This window comes from Rhodnius prolixus, unplaced genomic scaffold (genome assembly GCF_049639745.1).
Source record: "Rhodnius prolixus isolate KJV_2025 unplaced genomic scaffold, Rpr scaffold_9, whole genome shotgun sequence".
Taxonomy (NCBI): Eukaryota; Metazoa; Arthropoda; class Insecta; order Hemiptera; family Reduviidae; genus Rhodnius; species Rhodnius prolixus.
This window is the reverse complement of record NW_027411604.1, coordinates 13,194,247-13,212,964: the sequence shown is the minus strand read 5'-3', so window position 1 is coordinate 13,212,964 and position 18,718 is coordinate 13,194,247. Positions and strand designations below refer to the sequence as shown.

At 34.3% G+C, this 18,718-nt stretch overlaps 1 protein-coding gene and 1 long non-coding RNA gene across 5 annotated transcripts in view; one reads left to right on the top strand and one right to left on the bottom strand.

Moving 5' to 3' along the window:
* Positions 1–18,718, bottom strand: part of LOC141453907 (uncharacterized) — a 637,650-nt gene that overhangs the window by 54,147 nt on the left and 564,785 nt on the right. The gene's annotated exons all lie outside the window — the stretch shown is intronic.
* Positions 14,395–17,361, top strand: LOC141454353 (uncharacterized). Its single transcript, XR_012458649.1, has 3 exons — positions 14,395–15,027; positions 15,755–15,860; positions 17,182–17,361. It is a non-coding gene; the product is annotated as an uncharacterized lncRNA (long non-coding RNA).

Here is an 18,718-nt window from a genome sequence, read left to right as displayed (position 1 = left end):
CCCACTTGTAGGACCGACAATACTGCCCTGTGACAAGCCGTTCTCTGAGTGCAATGAAGTGCAGTAATGGAGAATCCAATTGACACTAGGATATATCGATCAGATGTAAGTTTGAGGTACAATTCTCTACTTCTCCTTTTCATACCTCTGAGGTTGTCATGACGCAGTACAGTATCCTTCGTCATTCAATATTCACTGCAGAACTGCAGACGATACTGCAATAATTTACTCCCATCCTGAACCTATACTCTTTTATATACAAAAAAAACCTACTAAGCTATTCAACAAATACAGAATCTTAGGTTCAATATATGGAATATCTAAATTTGATAAAAGAGTTAAAATGTAGGATGCCATTGAATTTGGCAGAGTAAACTCTGATAAGAGTTCGAAGACCTACTTCGGTTGCCAAATATTTGAACGCTGTCGAACTGAATTGTTTTTAGCGTTTATTTTTGCTACAATCAGCGCGTTGGTGCTATAAGTAACAGTGATAACAGAACTATGAATAACAGAAGTATACGAGTGGAGAAGTTACCCAGTGGTAACACTCCAAAAACATTAGGCTATTAGTCGCTCTCTTCACTTGAGAGGAGATCACGAGGCCACACTATCTCTTAAGGCGTCTTGTGCGGGTTGTCAGGAAGAGTTCTTGAGGAAAGATTTTGAGCAAGAGGATTTATATGAGATTGCAGGCTGAAGTGGAGTTTTCTGTATCGCGTTTTAGCAACTTGGGCGACAAAAGGAATGTTAAGATCATTTACAATAGTTCGAAGTATTTTAGATTGAAGAGATTAAATCCTTTGGAGACTGGAGCGTTTGGTTAAACCCCACAGTTCTATTCCTTACGCCCAGATAGGTTTCAAAATAAAAGTATATGTTAAATTAGTCTTTTGTTGTCTAGAGCTTTGATCTATCGTCTAAAAGTCTTTTAAGTAGTCGACAGCGTCTGTTTTGTTCTGTTCTTTTTAGTCTAGTAAAACTGAAATTTGGAAATTATATTGGATATTTCAAGGATTGGATTTATTCCGTTTTAATATCAAACTTTTCAAATATATTGCCAAAACTAAATAGAAGACTTTTAGAATTATGCAGAGTTTTGAAATTACGAACATTTTTCACCATTTTTGGGCATTATTTATGAGTACTCTAGGTAATCATTTTCACTTCTGATCTCTAAGAATAACTCCTCTAATGGTACTAACATGGAAGTGTGTCATACATGATCGTATGAGAAAACTCTGATTGTCCTTTGGTGATAGTTAAGGTAAATAATTTATAAATTATTCCAACAAATTAAATATAATCACTAACATGAAAAGTTACATCACTTTTACCTCGTAAATTTCATACTCCATACTAGACAACTATGATAGTAAACCTAATACTGCGACCCTTATGGAATCGATACTAACTATTGGGGAGTTCAATTTACTCTTAACTCCCACAGGAAAACTAACAATTAAACAACCTCCGCAATTTATAGTATTTACTTAGTAAATATTTCTTCTTAATAATCTATATTTACTATGTAAATATTAATCTAAATATTTACGTAAATGTTTTAATACTTATTTATTTGCCGATAAGGCTAAAGCCTAGCAAAGAGTGACATTTGTGAAATATTTACAGGAGTAAATAACTAAATAGTTGGATTACATAAGATTAGATTATCGGGGTGGGAACTACGCCCCAGGCACCACAGCCAAAAGAGGCTAATTATGTCTTCCCCTTTGGTTCTAGAAGGACCTACCAAGAAGGTTGAGGACTTTCCCTACTAGTACCTTTTGCGAAACTATCTCCTTTGGTCTCAAAGATCCAAAGGGTTCGTAGCATAACCACTCGATTGCAAGTGAGTGGGGACGTTTCCACCTCTTCCTGACACAATCTACCCAACGGTTCCGAGCTAATAAGCCCCTCTCATAAAGTGGAAATTGAAGCCGATATCATAAGAAGTCTGCTTTTTCTGTCTTTGGTTGTTAATAATAAGGGCAATGCTAGGTTGTACATGTAGAGTCGATCTAATTTGTAAAATAAGAAGTAAAAACCATTGGAAAAAGTGGAAATGGAAGCCGATTTCATTAGAAGTCAGCTTTTCCTGTCTTTGGTTGTTAATAATAAGGGCAATGCTAGGTTGTACATGTAGAGTCGATCTAATTTTAAAAAATAAGAAGTAAAATCCAATGGAAAAAGTGGAAATTGAAGCCGATTTCATAAGAAGTCTGTTTTTTTCTGTCTTTGGTTGTTAATAATAAGGTCAATGCTAGGTTGTACATGTAGAGTCGATCTAATTTGTAAAATAAGAAGTAAAAACCATTGGAAAAAGTGGAAATTGAAGCCGATTTCATAAGAAGTCTGTTTTTTTCTGTCTTTGGTTGTTAATAATAAGGTCAATGCTAGGTTGTACATGTAGAGTCGATCTAATTTTAAAAAATAAGAAGTAAAATCCAATGGAAAAAGTGGAAATTGAAGCCGATTTCATAAGAAGTCTGTTTTTTTCTGTCTTTGGTTGTTAATAATAAGGTCAATGCTAGGTTGTACATGTAGAGTCGATCTAATTTGTAAAATAAGAAGTAAAAACCATTGGAAAAAGTGGAAATTGAAGCCGATTTCATAAGAAGTCTGTTTTTTTCTGTCTTTGGTTGTTAATATTAAGGTCAATGCTAGGTTGTACATGTAGAGTCGATCTAATTTGTAAAATAAGAAGTAAAAACCATTGGAAAAAGTGGAAATTGAAGCCGATTTCATAAGAAGTCTGTTTTTTTCTGTCTTTGGTTGTTAATTTTAAGGGCAATGCTAGGTTGTACATGTAGAGTCGATCTAATTTTAAAAAATAAGAAGTAAAATCCAATTAAAAAAGTGGAAATTGAAGCCGATTTCATAAGAAGTCTGTTTTTTTCTGTCTTTGGTTGTTAATAATAAGGGCAATGCTAGGTTGTACATGTAGAGTCGATCTAATTTGTAAAATAAGAAGTAAAAACCATTGGAAAAAGTGGAAATTGAAGCCGATTTCATAAGAAGTCTGTTTTTTTCTGTCTTTGGTTGTTAATATTAAGGTCAATGCTAGGTTGTACATGTAGAGTCGATCTAATTTGTAAAATAAGAAGTAAAAACCATTGGAAAAAGTGGAAATTGAAGCCGATTTCATAAGAAGTCTGTTTTTTCTGTCTTTGGTTGTTAATTTTAAGGGCAATGCTAGGTTGTACATGTAGAGTCGATCTAATTTTAAAAAATAAGAAGTAAAATCCAATTAAAAAAGTGGAAATTGAAGCCGATTTCATAAGAAGTCTGTTTTTTTCTGTCTTTGGTTGTTAATAATAAGGGCAATGCTAGGTTGTACATGTAGAGTCGATCTAATTTGTAAAATAAGAAGTAAAAACCATTGGAAAAAGTGGAAATTGAAGCCGATTTCATAAGAAGTCTGTTTTTTTCTGTCTTTGGTTGTTAATAATAAGGGCAATGCTAGGTTGTACATGTAGAGTCGATCTAATTTACAAAATAAGAAGTAAAATCCATTGGAAAAAGAGGAAATTGAAGCCGATTTCACTAAAAGACTGCTGCTTCTTTAGTTTATAAAGAGTTTTGATGATCTTTCATTTTTGTAAACATTATTTAGTCCTTAAACTAGAATAATATTTCAATTTTATGTTAATCACCTTTATAAACTAATTATTTTAAATAAAAACATAATATCCTCCTTTGTTGCCCAAAATCTGCAGAAGAATATGTAGAAAATGGAAGTACTTATTCAGCGATTCAAGAAAAATATGTAGCAATCTGGCAAATTTCTAGAAAATGGTTTCTTCTGCGGTTAATCTTTGGCTTATTATATCTATAAATTTGACTGGGTAGATGACCTAAGTCAAAAGCTTGGCATTTAAACTAATAAAAAAGTTTGGAATGAATCTGACAAGGCAATAATCTTTCTTACCCTCGGATTAATGTGTTTTGTTTCCCCTAATTTTTCTTAATTTGCAACAAATGATTTAATTAAGGTTAGAAGGTGATAAATATGATAATCTTCGTTTACTGGCACAATTTGATATAAAAAAAAAGATTTTTTTCAGTAGTTTTTTTTTTTTTTTGTAGTTGAGTGATGTGGGATAATGGAGGAGTAGATATAGTTAGCATGTGCGCCGGAAGGGTTTGAAAAAAGAAAAGAGTTACGGTGGGTGATTGAGTGATTGGATGATTGACAAGAGTATTGTAGAAAGGCGCTACGGGAATAGAGGATTTACCCGAGTTAAAAAAGTGTTGGGAAGGGAACGTGGAGGATTATGGCGCCGGTGGTATGGGAAGTGCAAAACTGTCATTCCATCACACACTTGCCTAGCGCTAATATGGACCGCCATCGTGGGCGAGACTGGGCAGGTTCGCAGGAAGAAGATACAGCAGGGTTGGACTATGATTTATATACTCTCACATCATTTTATTTTTACCTTCCTCCAAAACTGGAATGGATCCGTGTCATCTGCTTTTACTAGCGGATGCTGCAGACAACTTTATGTATCAGGATGTCCATATCTTTTCTACTAGTACGATTCTGTATCTTATTTCAAAAGGGACGGAAAAGGGGAAGATTTACAAGATTACACACTTTTATTAGAGCCAAGGTGAATGAAATCAAGTTTGTGGGTGAAGAGATACGAGATGAATGAATGACTGATTAGGCTACGTCAGTTGTGTGGTGATAGAGAAACTATTGGAGTATGAATTACGTGCAGTCGATCTACACTAATCGATCATCGATCTTCAACCAACATAAGGATTGCCTTCAGCAGCAACCAATCTTTTTTGTAGTCTAATAGCAATAATTACACTGTGATGCTGCGATGAAAAAATTGTCTGGAATCTATTGTGTGATTTCAATAGATTTTTTGGTGCTGAAAATGGGAAAAATATTTAAAAAATTTCATCACGTAAGGTTTTTCCACAATTTCGGATTTTTTGTGTACTACAGGTGTTGGCATATTGTGAAGGATTATTTTGTAAAACTATTATTTAAATGAATAATAATTAGTATTTTTAGTCGTGATGATGTAAGAACGTAATACTCTGAATAAAGTATTGTGAATTTTACTGATAAAGAAGTTAAAAGCAATGGTAAATTTATAACACAACTGTAAATACAACCTCTGTCACCTCAAGACATGTCTGATCCTGTTACTGCGCGTCTCCCTCCCACCACCAATATTTTATTTATTTATTTGTTGTACAAGTGTTAAATTAAATTGCAATGGCTTCAAGAGGTTGTGTCAACGCGCCTGACTCTTTTTGTTATATTTGTGGTAACTTTAGGGTTAAAAAATAACAAAGAAAATTTTGAATTTAAAATGGAGGAAGCAGAAAAACAAGCATGGAAAGCCTTCAAGGAAGTACGTAGTTACTAAGTTTCTTGGCAACAAAAAAGATGAAGTTTATAAAAATATTGTAAAGGAATATGTTAGAAAAATTTAAAAATTTAGGCTGTAACATGAGTTTAAAGAGGCATTTTTTACATTCGCACCTTGACTACTTCCCTGCAAATCTTGGTGCAATTAGTAAGGAGTAGAGGGAAACATTCCACCAAGATATAAAAGAAATGGAGAGGAGATACTAAGGAAGATAGAATGTAAGCATGATAGCTGACTACTGTTGGATGTTGAAAAGGGACGGCCTGCTTCGAGACCACCGAAGACAAAGCACCAAAAGGAGCGTGGAAATGATAAGGAAAAGATTCTAAAAGGACTTTTAAAGAATTAAGTAGTATTTTACTGTGATTTTCATTATATTTAATTGCTTTTTAAAGGAATTTTACTTGTCGCATCACTTGCAAATAAAATCTAATTTTAAATTTTGTGAAAACTTCTTACGTGATGGTGGAAAATGGAGTTCATATTTGGATTTAGCCCACAAAAATACATAAAAACCAAGTATCAAATTTAAAACAATTTTTCAAAAGTTAAAGAAAATGCAGGCCTGTGTTATTGTTCGAGCACTTATAAATGCAACCAGAGCGCCTGAATAATAAAGCCACTTGCCGAGTAAACCAGTTCATCACCATCTTTGTTTTTAATCCGAGTTTTAATCCGAAGTATGAATTGAATGGTATTGATTGTGTTTCATCTAAATGAAAGTTATGGTTACAATCAGGATACGTTGACGTTTACAAATTATATTTCAATAAAACAACACGTATAATTGACAGATACAAATAATATTCAAATTCGATATCAATCGTGAGACATGTAGTAGTATTCCTCTAACTGAAAACCTTTAAACTAATCGATTAATTTGACAATTCCACTTAACCAATATTTCCTTCAAAATTTAGAATTTCATATCCTCTTCATCTTTAAGTGTTACGTTCTCCATGAATGTTGGACAACTAGTTGCATGATTTTTCATTTTAAGTACCGTTGCTCTGATGAATGACACTCCGATTTTTGCAGCTAAGATGTCCTTCTATTGCCTAGGCTCCAGTTTGACTTGAATTATTATTTGCAGCAACTGATATTTCTTATTTCTCATAAAGTGGCCAAATTATTCTAATTTTCTTCTTTTGATGGTGTTGAATATTTCAGTTTATTGACGTGGCGTAGCATTTCAATGTTAGTTTTCTCCATTCTTCTAAATGTCCCCTTCTAGAATTTTCACGTTGTCTCTTGTTATGTACCATACGGTACAAATGAATACTGTTAACACAGAAATAATCGTAAATGGGATGAAATTTTCCGATCACGTCTTGTAAAAATTGTCTTCATCTTTACAAACGCACTTCAAGTCTATTCAAGTCTGCATTTTACTTTTTTGCGAATTCTCCCAATTTCCAGTTATTTAATAAAGAGAATATTAGTACGTAACTTGAAACTCTTTTAATAATAACATTTCTAACCGCAAGCTAAACCTATATAGAAATTGTTATTCACTTATAATTGTGAATTTAACTTATATTCTTAATTCCTATTAATAGTTTATAGTTATTATTATTATTTTATTATTACTTGCTTATAATACAATAAATTGTAGCAAGGGGTTGACCCGTGCCTTTACATGGATAAAATACAGAAGATACATGAAAAGAGAAAGAGAACAAAAACAAAAATAAATTCAGTTTACAAATAAAAAAAAAAATAATAATATAAGTACAAATGTAAATATAATACAATTTATTTATATATTATATAAAAAAACAAAACAAAAACAAAAAAACTTATTAAATTAATGAGAACAAATTTCTAATTTTTAGTGAGTTCATTATAAAAAAATACATATATTTAACTTTGTTTACTGAGTCAAAAGATAAAAGGTTCTCCAACACAATTTTAGGCTGAATACTGGGAGAAAAGTTAATGTGTTGCGCCTGTAGATACTTGGCTCTTAGGACATCCAAAATCGGGCAGATAATCAAGAAATGAATTAGATCATCTTGATCTTTTCCACATAACGGGCAGGAGGAACCAGTATTAAATTTATAAACCCTACCGAGGATATACAGTTGAGGCTTCTTCTCAGACATTAATCTTAGTTGACTGGCAACTCTGATCATATCGATATGACATTTAAAGTGAATGTATTGTTCACCTAAACCAAAACTGCTAATATTCCTAAGGAACGTGTTAAATTTGGCGTTTAACAGAGATTCGACATCCTTACTAATTAGATTATTGTTGAATCTTGCCAAGATATCTGTCAGTTTACCCTCGGGTATGTACTGTTTTTCCCAGACATCATCGGAGCCAATAATCTGAAATTGCTTTCGCAAATCAGCGGTCCAGTTAAAAGGGATGCTAGGGCTATCAATGCTGTCAAGCAACGCGGCATAACAGATACGAGGCAATCTATTTTCGGGCATGGCTAAGATTTTCTGCCATAAAAAGACCGTACGTTTAAAAATTTTTGAAACTAAATGAGTATGGCCAACCTCCAACCTGACAAATGCATCTGGAGTATTCCTGGATAATTTTAACAAAGTTTTGAAAAATTTTAGAGGTGTTCTCTCGGCAATATCGGCATATTTGAATCCCCACAGTTCAGATGAATGTAGGAGAACACTGGATACTAGAGAGTTAAATAAATAATTTTTAACTTCCCAAGAGTCACATTTCATTTTGGCTAAAATAGAAAGAACCGAAGAGACAGCCAACATACTCTTAGTTTTAAAAAATTGAGCAGCTTGTAAGAATTTACCGGAAGTGGAGAATGTGGTTCCTAAATAAGTAAAGGTGTGGACTATTTCAATATGTTTATTGTTGCAGAAGAAATTTGGAATATTTTTCGGTGGCCGACCCTTAAAGAAAGAGTAAAGATACTTCACGATTTAGTCACAATCCTAAATGACACTTTGGAGGCAGCTAAATCTTTCAATCCCACAGAACAGCCATGATAAGTATTTTTTTTCTATTTACTTAGACAAGTTTTTAAAAACAACTTCTTTGCACTCAAGTAGATAATATTTCTGGTAAGAACAAAAAATAGAAAATAAGCAATAAAGTTTAAGTAATATTCAACGCGTCAGATCTTTTATTAATATTTACTTCAATAAGTGTTTTACACAGTCAAATATTGCGTCGACTTTCTGCGGACAGTTTAACTCTCGTTAATCCAACCATTTTTCAAAAAAAAGTATTGATTTATTCACAAAAGATATAGTAAAGATCTAGAGGCCATATGAAAATAAGACAAATATGATGTTAATGCAACCAAAACAGCTGCTAAATAATCTACCTGTTGCGCTTATGCCATTTTACTCCATGAAATCTGTTATAAGCACAATTGAGAACATAAGTACGAGGGTCGTTTGCAAAGTCCGTGAAAAGTCAGAGAGATAGCACCACTGGCGCGTATCGAAGTTATGTTTAGTTATTAGCATCTCTTGGAAGAACATACACCAAGTTTCAGCCAGATCGGTCTATTTCTTTGTGTTTGGCATTCGTTTGAATCGAGGAAGTCGAGTGATTTTCAAAAAATGGACGAATAAGAATTTCGTGTGTTGATTAAACACTACTTTATGAAAGGCAAAACGCCTCAGGAGACTAAAGAGAAGCTTGATAAACATTATGGTGACTCTGCACCTTCGATTAGAACAGTTTATAAGTGGTTTCAAAATTTTCGGAGTGGCCATATGGGCACAAGTGACGCTGAACGTTCTGGACGCCCTGTTGAGGTTACTACTCCAGAAATCATTGATAAAATCCATGATATGGTGATGGATGACAGAAGAGTGAAGGTGCGTGAGATTGCTAGTGCTGTGGGCATCTCGAATGAACGGGTACATAATATTTTGCATCAACATTTGGACATGGCAAAGCTATCCGTAAGATGGGTGCCGCGATTGCTCACGCTTGACCAAAAACGAAATCGTGTGAAGTGTTGCAAGGACGGTTTGCAGCTGTTCCAGAAGAATCCGCAGGAATTCAAGCGTCGTTTCGTCACTGTGGATGAAACATGGATACATCACTACACTCCTGAGACCAAAGAACAATCTAAACAATGGGTTACCAAGGGGGAATCTGCGCCAAAAAAGGCGAAGACCGTTCCTTCGGCTGGATAGATTATGGCGACTGTCTTTTGGGATTCGCAAGGAATAATCCTCATCGACTATCTGGAAAAGGGTAAAACTATTACAGGTGCATATTATTCATCGTTATTGGACCGTTTGAAAACCGAGCTGCAAGAAAAACGCCCACGATTGGCCCACAAAAAAGTCCTTTTCCATCACGACAACGCACCAGCTCACACCTCAGCAGTTGTGGTCGCAAAATTAATGGAAATAGGGTTCCAACTCGTTTCACATCCCCCCTATTCTCCAGACTTGGCTCCCTCGGACTACTATTTGTTCCCCAATATGAAGAAATGGCTGGCGGGAAAAAGATTTTATTCAAACGAGGAGGTGATTGCAGAAACGAATGGCTATTTTTCAGACTTGGACAAATCCTATTATTCGGTAGGGATCAACAGACTAGAGCAGCGTTGGACGAAGTGTATAAGCCTAAAAGGAGACTATGTTGAAAAATAAAAAAGGTTTACCCCAAAAAATTAAGTAGTTTTTATTTTTGCACGCACTTTTCACACGACCCTCGTATAAGCCTAGAAATTTCCATACGTTTTTAAAAAAAAGTTTTTCCACGCGTCATATTCAGTGTTCATTTGAGTAACTAATAATACTTTCAGGGGCCTTACTTTAGATTTTAGGATTACAGAATTTAGGCTCAGAGTAACCGGACATATACCTGGAGAAATACGTTAGAGGCAAAAAAATAAAATTTGAAATCATGGTTTTCTGCCGAGAACGTACGTTGTGCGCAGGTCTGTCTTTTCAACACTGCTAAAAAAATAAATAAAAAAATAATTTCTCCTAAAACAATTCCAGAAATTCAAGACGCAATTTTTGTGCTACGCCGAAGTTCTTCAACCTTTTTACCGCACAATATATTTCTTTGAACACGTACTGATACAGAATTGTTCGTTTAATTATTTATAATACAAAATAAATCAGACCTCTGTTGTAAATTGCAAAAAAATAGTGTTTACTCAATTCCAAAAGATGAGAACCGCTGTTCTACACCATTTACAGAATATACGACTCATTGGATTCGAATTTTATTTATAGATATTTTTGTCTCCCCTGAACCTAGTCCATATTTAGGTTCAACAGGTTTACACTATTCCATCTCCGCAGACAAAACCGTACTTTACCGCAGATGACATTTAATGCCAAGGCTCATTTTTTTTCTGAGAACTGCTGACGCGAACATGCATCAATAATTTACAGCATTTGGATGCTTTTATTGGTTGGTTTCCAAGTTCGCAATCAGAGGCGTGGTTAACGTTTTATACGAGTAGTCTTTCCATCTTTATCATTTCTATTTCTTTTCTTTCACTTACAGGGAACCAGTTTCCTACTTATAAGGGACGAACTAAATAAGCTCGTGAACATAAGACTGAATTCTTGGGCAGGAGTCACCACTTCTCCATAGAGTGAGGCGGTTGCTCTTAATAAATTCCTATTATACTATTACTTCCAAAAAGGACAAGAAGTTTCGGAGTCTCGCCAACTTTCTTGGCTCTAGGTAGCTAAAATATCGCCTGGAAAGCGAATTGTTGTCTTGCAAATGAGAACACTAAGATAGCTCTCAATGGACGTGACCATTTTGGAGAATTCAAGAAGAATTTTGCAGTTGATGTCCTGGAGTTGACGTCACAATTGATTAACAAAAAACTTCTACTATAACTGGATACCAAATTAAAAAAAAGAAGCAATATCTTTAGGAATTCATTCAATAATCGTGAGCCATTCGCCATCTTACAATAAAGAACCCAGAATCGAGGCAAAGTCAAAAGTCTGACCGAAAACACCCTTTTTGTAGGAGAAAGAGAAAACCCAATGCATGGCTGAGCTATACGTATTTCGCTTTGTTTGTCCACTAAGAACACTTTGCTTGATTCTGATTTCCTGTTTTGCTTGATTCTGATTTCCTGCTTTCTTTCAATGAGACTCTACTTCAATATTTATCTTACGAACCGCACTAACCAAGAGCAAAGTAAGAAGATAAAGATAAAAATAAGATATATTTTTCGGTTAAAAAAAGGAGAATTTTAATGTGATATTAATAAATAGAGCAGACGTTATTAATATTACTAAATATTGAAAATAACCCACCTAATGATCAATAAGTAAACCCTAATCTTCTAATTACAAACTCCTATCCTTGTATGAATAATTAATATCCATTTTGTAATATAGCGTATGGTACTGCTTTAAACTTAATTAAAATATTAATCTCTGGAATACCAAAATCTTAAGACCTCTTTAAGGCAGGTCTCAAACTTAACTTAAAAAGTACTTTGCATTGTTAATATCAGTAAAACAGTGCAAAGACCTAGAGTTACAAACATTATTTATTTAAAACAATAATTTTATAAGTTTGCTTTTAAGATTTTACTTAAAAATTCGTTCTCTTAATGTTATTAATATTAATTAAAAACCATGTAAATACCACGTGGGTGTGCCACACCCGAACGAAGGCCTGCTTTAAATCAACAAGCATTCCTGTACAGTTTTCTAAAAACAAACTCTTTACACTAATAACAAAATATTATTAGCAATAGTAACATTAATGAAAAATTATATCTCTAAATTCATTTCATAGTTGTTGACCAAATTCTAAAGACAAACTTCCAAAATCTGTACGATTATAACAAATACTTCTTAAAGAAAGAAAATAGTTTAAGGAAAGATCTAAAACTTTATTTTAAGGCTAATAAATCGATTGGTGTAATTTGATTTGATATAAGCGAAAACTAAAATATGATATTGATTTTGTATAAGGCTGAGTGCTGCGAAGGAAACTGGAGCAGTGATGTAATAAAAACAATTTAGGATACTTGTTAAGGATTTGAGATGAAAGTGGACTGAAGGATCTAGAAGGCTATTCCCCTCGTTCCTCGTAGGAAGCATTGCTATCTTGATTGGTTAGCTGACCGCCTCCGCCTCTTCTTGTTCACTCTTCCACTTCATACTGTTCAGTAATCTAATTCCAAGGGCAGAACACCTCAAACCTTACAAAATTGACAACTTCTTCGCCTGTGGTACTCCTTTTTTTTCACCCTTTCTCTCAAACTAACCCTTTTACTTGATCTTCTTTTTATATCTATATTAGATAAAATTATTCAGGAGACCTTCTTTAAAGAGAGGCCAAAAAAAGGAGTCGACTCTTTACCTATATAATGTACTTTCTTATCAAATGTGATAAATAAGAAAAGAAGAAAAAGGTAACATCGACCATTTTTTGGAATTAAAGAAGAACACGATGGATATATACATATTTTTTTTTTGCAGCAAATCATTCAGAGCCCAAATATTTTAGCTTATCTCCGGTACTTTAATCCAAAAAAGTTAGTTTTATGCATAATGGATTCTTTTTTTCGGCCTTATTTTGTTAATACTTATCGATATACTCGAATGGACTTTCGATTTTGTGTTTTCAACTGAAATGGCAGTTTTGAGTTTTGCATAAGTAATTATTACAAATTTTTCAATGTTTGTATGATCAGTATATGACAAAAAATGGGAAAAATCACGATTAGTTCAAAGGCCAACAATAACCTATAAGAAAAATCGATGAAAGCTTAGAAAAACCAATTGCTGTTAATTATTTTTGGTGACTGATTCATAGTTTCAATAGTATGAAAAAATAATTGCCATTTCAGTCGTTATACATTTATTCTGCCGAGCTTTCGACCTAGGGACTAGGTCATCTACTGGGCTGTGGAACAGACAAGACAGAAGACATACCAACCCTGTAATGTAAAATATTTCATTGTCAATTAGCCCAGTAGATGACCTAGTCCCTAGGTCGAAAGCTCGGCAGAATAAATGCATAACGATTGAAACCGGCATTTATTTTTCATCCAATTTTAGTAAATCAATTTTTCTGACTTTGATTTTTCCTTAAAAACGAGGCTAAAGATTTTCTCTAAAGTTAGTACACTCACTGTCTATGTTTGTTGAGGCAATATTTCCCAAGAAAATGCTCGAAAAAAAAAAAGGTGGAGTTAAGGTTCCCCCCAATGCGATAGATAATTGATGCACTATTAACCGAGTATAATTAATAATCATTCAATATGTAAGTAAATGTAATAATTTTAAGTAAATAAATTGAACAAAAATGCCACTTTAAAAAGTTTTGTGAATTTTCAGTTTGGCAACAGATCTATTTTTAGATAAACGTTCTTGCAAAACTAGATACAAAGAATCTAACGCTGACAGCTTTCCACAAATCTATTTTAGAATGAACTAGGGGTCAAAAGAAAGGAAAAAGATCGTGGTCTCAGGATCTTGCTACCTCCAAATTTAATAGCAAACTAAATGTGCCAGAGAAGAATTAACCAAGATTTGTTGTAGGCCATATTTAAATAGAATTGTTATCAATGAAACTTCAACTTGCATTGAATACATTGGCCGTGAAATAGAATAATATATTGTGGACAGAATTAGTAAACCGATTTTAACTGGGGAAACATTTTGTGCCATACCTAATTCGACCCAAGAAACAGAAAGTCGTCCTCATCATTCTCTAAAAGCATCTCATTAATTTCAAAATATTTATATTACCTGTTTCAATTTCGAGAATCACCATCATTTCTCTAAATAGAGATTAGGAGAGATTGTTACAAATCTGGGCAGTAGAATGTTTAGAATACTTTAGGAAAATAAATAGAACATAGTCCAACTGGAAGGCTTCAAATTTACTAGCAAACCAAATGTGCCAGAGAAGAAGTGACCAAGATTTGTTTTAGGCCATATTTAAATAGAATTGTTATTAATGAAACTTCAACTTGCATTGAATAATTGGCCATGAAATAGAATAATACGAGCATACCTCTTGAATACAGAATTAGTAAACTAATTTGCTCCTCCAAACCTGTAACTACAGGTGTGTGTTACAGGTTGGGCTCGTAATCCAGCTATAGTGGAAGCTCTGTTTACATGTTCTAGTCCATGAAACTATAGAATTTAACGAAGAAATAAGTTATACGTTGGAGATGAGCGATAGATAGATAGATAAAAACAAATGACTGCATAGTAATGAAAAAAAAAATTGCAACGGACCAATTATGACCAATAGAAAGTGATATTTACCTTTCAGTTTTCTAACCTTAAACATATAAATAGCCGAGTGAAAATGTAAAGGGCAATACGTGTTGTTTATACAACCCTTTGATAGACAAAACTCGTCCCTTTTTCTATCGATATTCATTGCAAATTTATGGCTAATTAATCTTGTTCCTCCCAATTGTTTTTTACATAATAAAGAAGCATAACTTCAACGGAGAATGCAATAAATTTGAAAACAAACAAAAAAATAAAAAAATCTGTAGTGCGGCCATTATCTCTGACTAGTAAACAATTTACGGGAAAACAGGAAAAAAAGAAAACACCCAACAAGCGAGTAGACAAGGAATACAAACACAAAGGAGCATCAGACAAGATGGAAAAGGTGTGCAGGAGAAAGAACAAGAGATGAAGAAGCAAACAAATAGAAGGTACTTATTTCAATTTACTTTTCTCTTTGTTTTATTAAGATGAAGACCATGGAGGAGAAAGGGCTGCAATAACTAGCAGCAGTTTGGTCCACGAACAGAATTACACTCTCCAGCATCCTACTTTATAATGCAGCATAAATTTTCAAACTACAACCTTCCAGTTGGACTATGTTCTATTTATTTTCCTAAAGTATTCTAAACATTCTACCGTCCAGATTTGTAACTATCTCTCCTAATCTCTATTTAGAGAAACGATGGTGATTCTCGAAATTGAAACAGGTAATATAATATTTTGAAATTAATGAGATGCTTTTAGAGAATGATGAGGACGGACTTTCTGTTTCCTTGGGTTGAAAAATTTATTTTCCAAAGCTGGACATTGATTGTAGAGCAGCGTTTCCCAACCTTAGTAAAGTTGTTAACATTTACAGTAATAAGGTTAGTCTGTCTCCAAGATATACGAGAAAATACAATAGAACATGTAGCAGAATTAAAATTGTCTTTCATGGAGTATTTTCTAAAACCCGAAAACACAAACGATAAGTGGATTTCAATCCCCTTCTATAAAGAAAATTTAGGAAAAGCTACATCATTATCAATAACAGATAAAGCAAATTTCCTAGAATTATCATGTAACAGAACTTAAATGAAAACCTTGTAAAAATCTGCTTAAAGAGTCTGATAAACTCCTATCCAAGACAACATTAAATTTAATTGGTACTTACAGGTAGTTGAATGCTTAAAAGAAATTAATTTAGAAGATTTGGGCACAAATATAATTATCCTAAAGAAGAACTTTGTTAATTAATTAATAATTTTGAAGAGAAAAATATGTAAGCAATTTTTAATTATTTAAAAAAAGTTTTAAAACTAAGATCTTACACTTTACAAAGGTTATAAAGTGAACATGAACTCCTTTGTAACAGATACATTGTGTCTCTATACAAATAAAGATAAAAATAATAGTAAAATAACACACTCGGAATAACAAATTTCACGAAATACAATCATTTTTACGAAGTGGTACAATTTAGCATGATGTACTACCAAGTGGTACGCGAGCCAAAAAAGGTTGGGAAACGCTGGGCTAGAGTATTGGGAACGAATAGATCATTTTGTTAAATGAGACTAGGCAAGCTCGGTTAAGAAACAACCTACCTAGACCCACCTCACCAATATTCACCATAGATATTCTAAATGAAACTTCTCTAAATGTAAAGAAAGAAGTATTTGAAGGGAATCGAAACACCTGGATGAGCATCCAGGCTCTCCAGGAAAGCCCGCAGGAAGTGCGATGAAGAGTTGGCAGTTAGTGAGAGGATTATCTCATCAAATTAAAAGAATCCCAGGGAAGTTGTTAGAAAGAGAACGGAGAATGGCCATTTTGGGATAAACTCTTGCTGGTGTTTTGGATGCACAATCCTGATGCATGTCTCCAGATATCCCAAACATAGCACTTCAAATACAGGGCAGGGGTTCTAGGGAGTGTAACATACCAGTACTGCACCAGATAACGAACCCTAGAGAGTGCAAACAAATAGATTTCAGTTAAATGAGAAAGAGAAAAATTAATATTAATAAATTATAACAGTTTTGAACATTACATATTTAAAATACAAACCAAAAACAAAGTGCATGGGCAAAGTCAGTGCACTCAATAACAGCCATACAATAGTAACTGATCAATACAGTAATAATGTAATGTAAACTGAATAGGGGAGATTGTTGTACCTTGAGCATAGTGTGCCTTGAAACAATTCATGTTGCTGGGCACTGGTGTCATCTGTGGACTTTCTGTTGAAGTATGTGATAGATCATAATATAACAGCAGTATGAACTGAGTTTCAGTTTTCTTGTTTACTTTTGGCGGTTTTCAGAGCAATTTTTAGTTTTTCATAGTGAAAAGTAAAATTTTATAACATCAAACCGAAGTGTTTATTCTCAAAAATAGTGAATATAACTATCAACCACGTCTGGAATAATAATCTCCGCTAAATAGTGAGTAGAATACTTATATTATTTTGATTTCTATTCCTAACCTAATTTTAGATCGCAACTTTTGTTCAAACCCGTACCATCTTGTACCATGCATCCTGTACGTTGGAACACTACTCTTTTGCAAAAGGCTATTTATTTTATTCTATTTGTTTATAGGTAAAGATGCCTCGCAGTAAAAAAGGCAGGAAAAGGCCCCCCTGTTAATTCTAATGCCATTGAAGTAGCCGTGGCCGCTGTTACAACTAGTTCTGAAAACAAGATTTCTTTGAGAGAAGCATGCAAAATTTATAAAGTGTCTCTCGCCACTTTATCAAGAAATTTAAAAGTTTTTTAAGAATGTGGGGCTGAAAATTTTAAGTATTCAGCTAATTGTACTGTAAAACGTGTTTTCGATGACACGGAAGAGTTTAGTCTGGTTGACTATATAAAGACAATAGCCAAAATGCAGTAAGGGCTCTCAAAGAAAGGTGTGAGGGAGTTAGCTTACAAATATGCTGAAGCGAATAAAAAAAAAATTCCAACAACATGGGGTGAAGAAAAAAATTGGTGGTGAAGAATGGATACGTGGATTCATGAAGAGTGGTACATGACTTGTGTTCCATGGTACATGACCATGTTGTACCATGGAACAGAAAACATCATTTGACAGATCCATCATTTTTACAGTTAATATTTACGAGGGTCGTTTGAAAAGTCCGTACAAAGTCAGAGAGATAGCACCATTGGCGCGTATCGAGGTTATGTTTAGTTAGTAGCATCTCTTGGAAGAATACACGCCAAGTTTCAGCCAGATCGGTCTATTTCTTTGTGTTTGGCATTCGTTTGAATCGAGGAAGTCGAGTGATTTTCAAAAAATGGACGAAAAAGAATTTCGTGTGTTGATTAAACACTACTTTATGAAAGGCAAAATGCCTGAGGAGACTAAAGAGAAGCTTGATAAACATTATGGTGACTCTGCACCTTCGATTAGAAGGTTTATAAGTGGTTTCAAAATTTTCGGAGTGGCCATATGGGCACAAGTGACGCTGAACGTTCTGGACGCCCTGTTGAGGTTACTACTCCAGAAATCATTGATAAAATCCATGATATGGTGATGGATGACAGAAGAGTGAAGGTGCGTGAGATTGCTAGTGCTGTGGGCATCTCGAATGAACGGGTACATAATATTTTGCATCAACATTTGGACATGACAAAGCTATCCGCAAGATGGGTGCCGCGATTGCTCACGCTTGACCAAAAACGAAATCGTGTGAAGTGTTGCAAGGACGGTTTGCAGCTGTTCCAGAAGAATCCACAGGACTTTAAGCGTCGTTTCGTCACTGTGGATGAAACATGGATACATCACTACACTCCTGAGACCAAAGAACAATCTAAACAATGGGTTACCAAGGGGGAATCTGCGCCAAAAAAAGCGAAGACCGTTCCTTCGGCCGGAAAGATTATGGCGACTGTCTTTTGGGATTCGCAAGGAATAATCCTCATCGACTATCTGGAAAAGGGTAAAACTATTACAGGTGCATATTATTCATCGTTATTGGACCGTTTGAAAACCGAGCTGCAAGAAAAACGCCCACGATTGGCCCACAAAAAAGGCCTTTTTCATCACGACAACGCACCAGCTCACACCTCAGCAGTTGTGGTCGCAAAATTAATGGAAATAGGGTTCCAACTCGTTTCACATCCCCCCTATTCT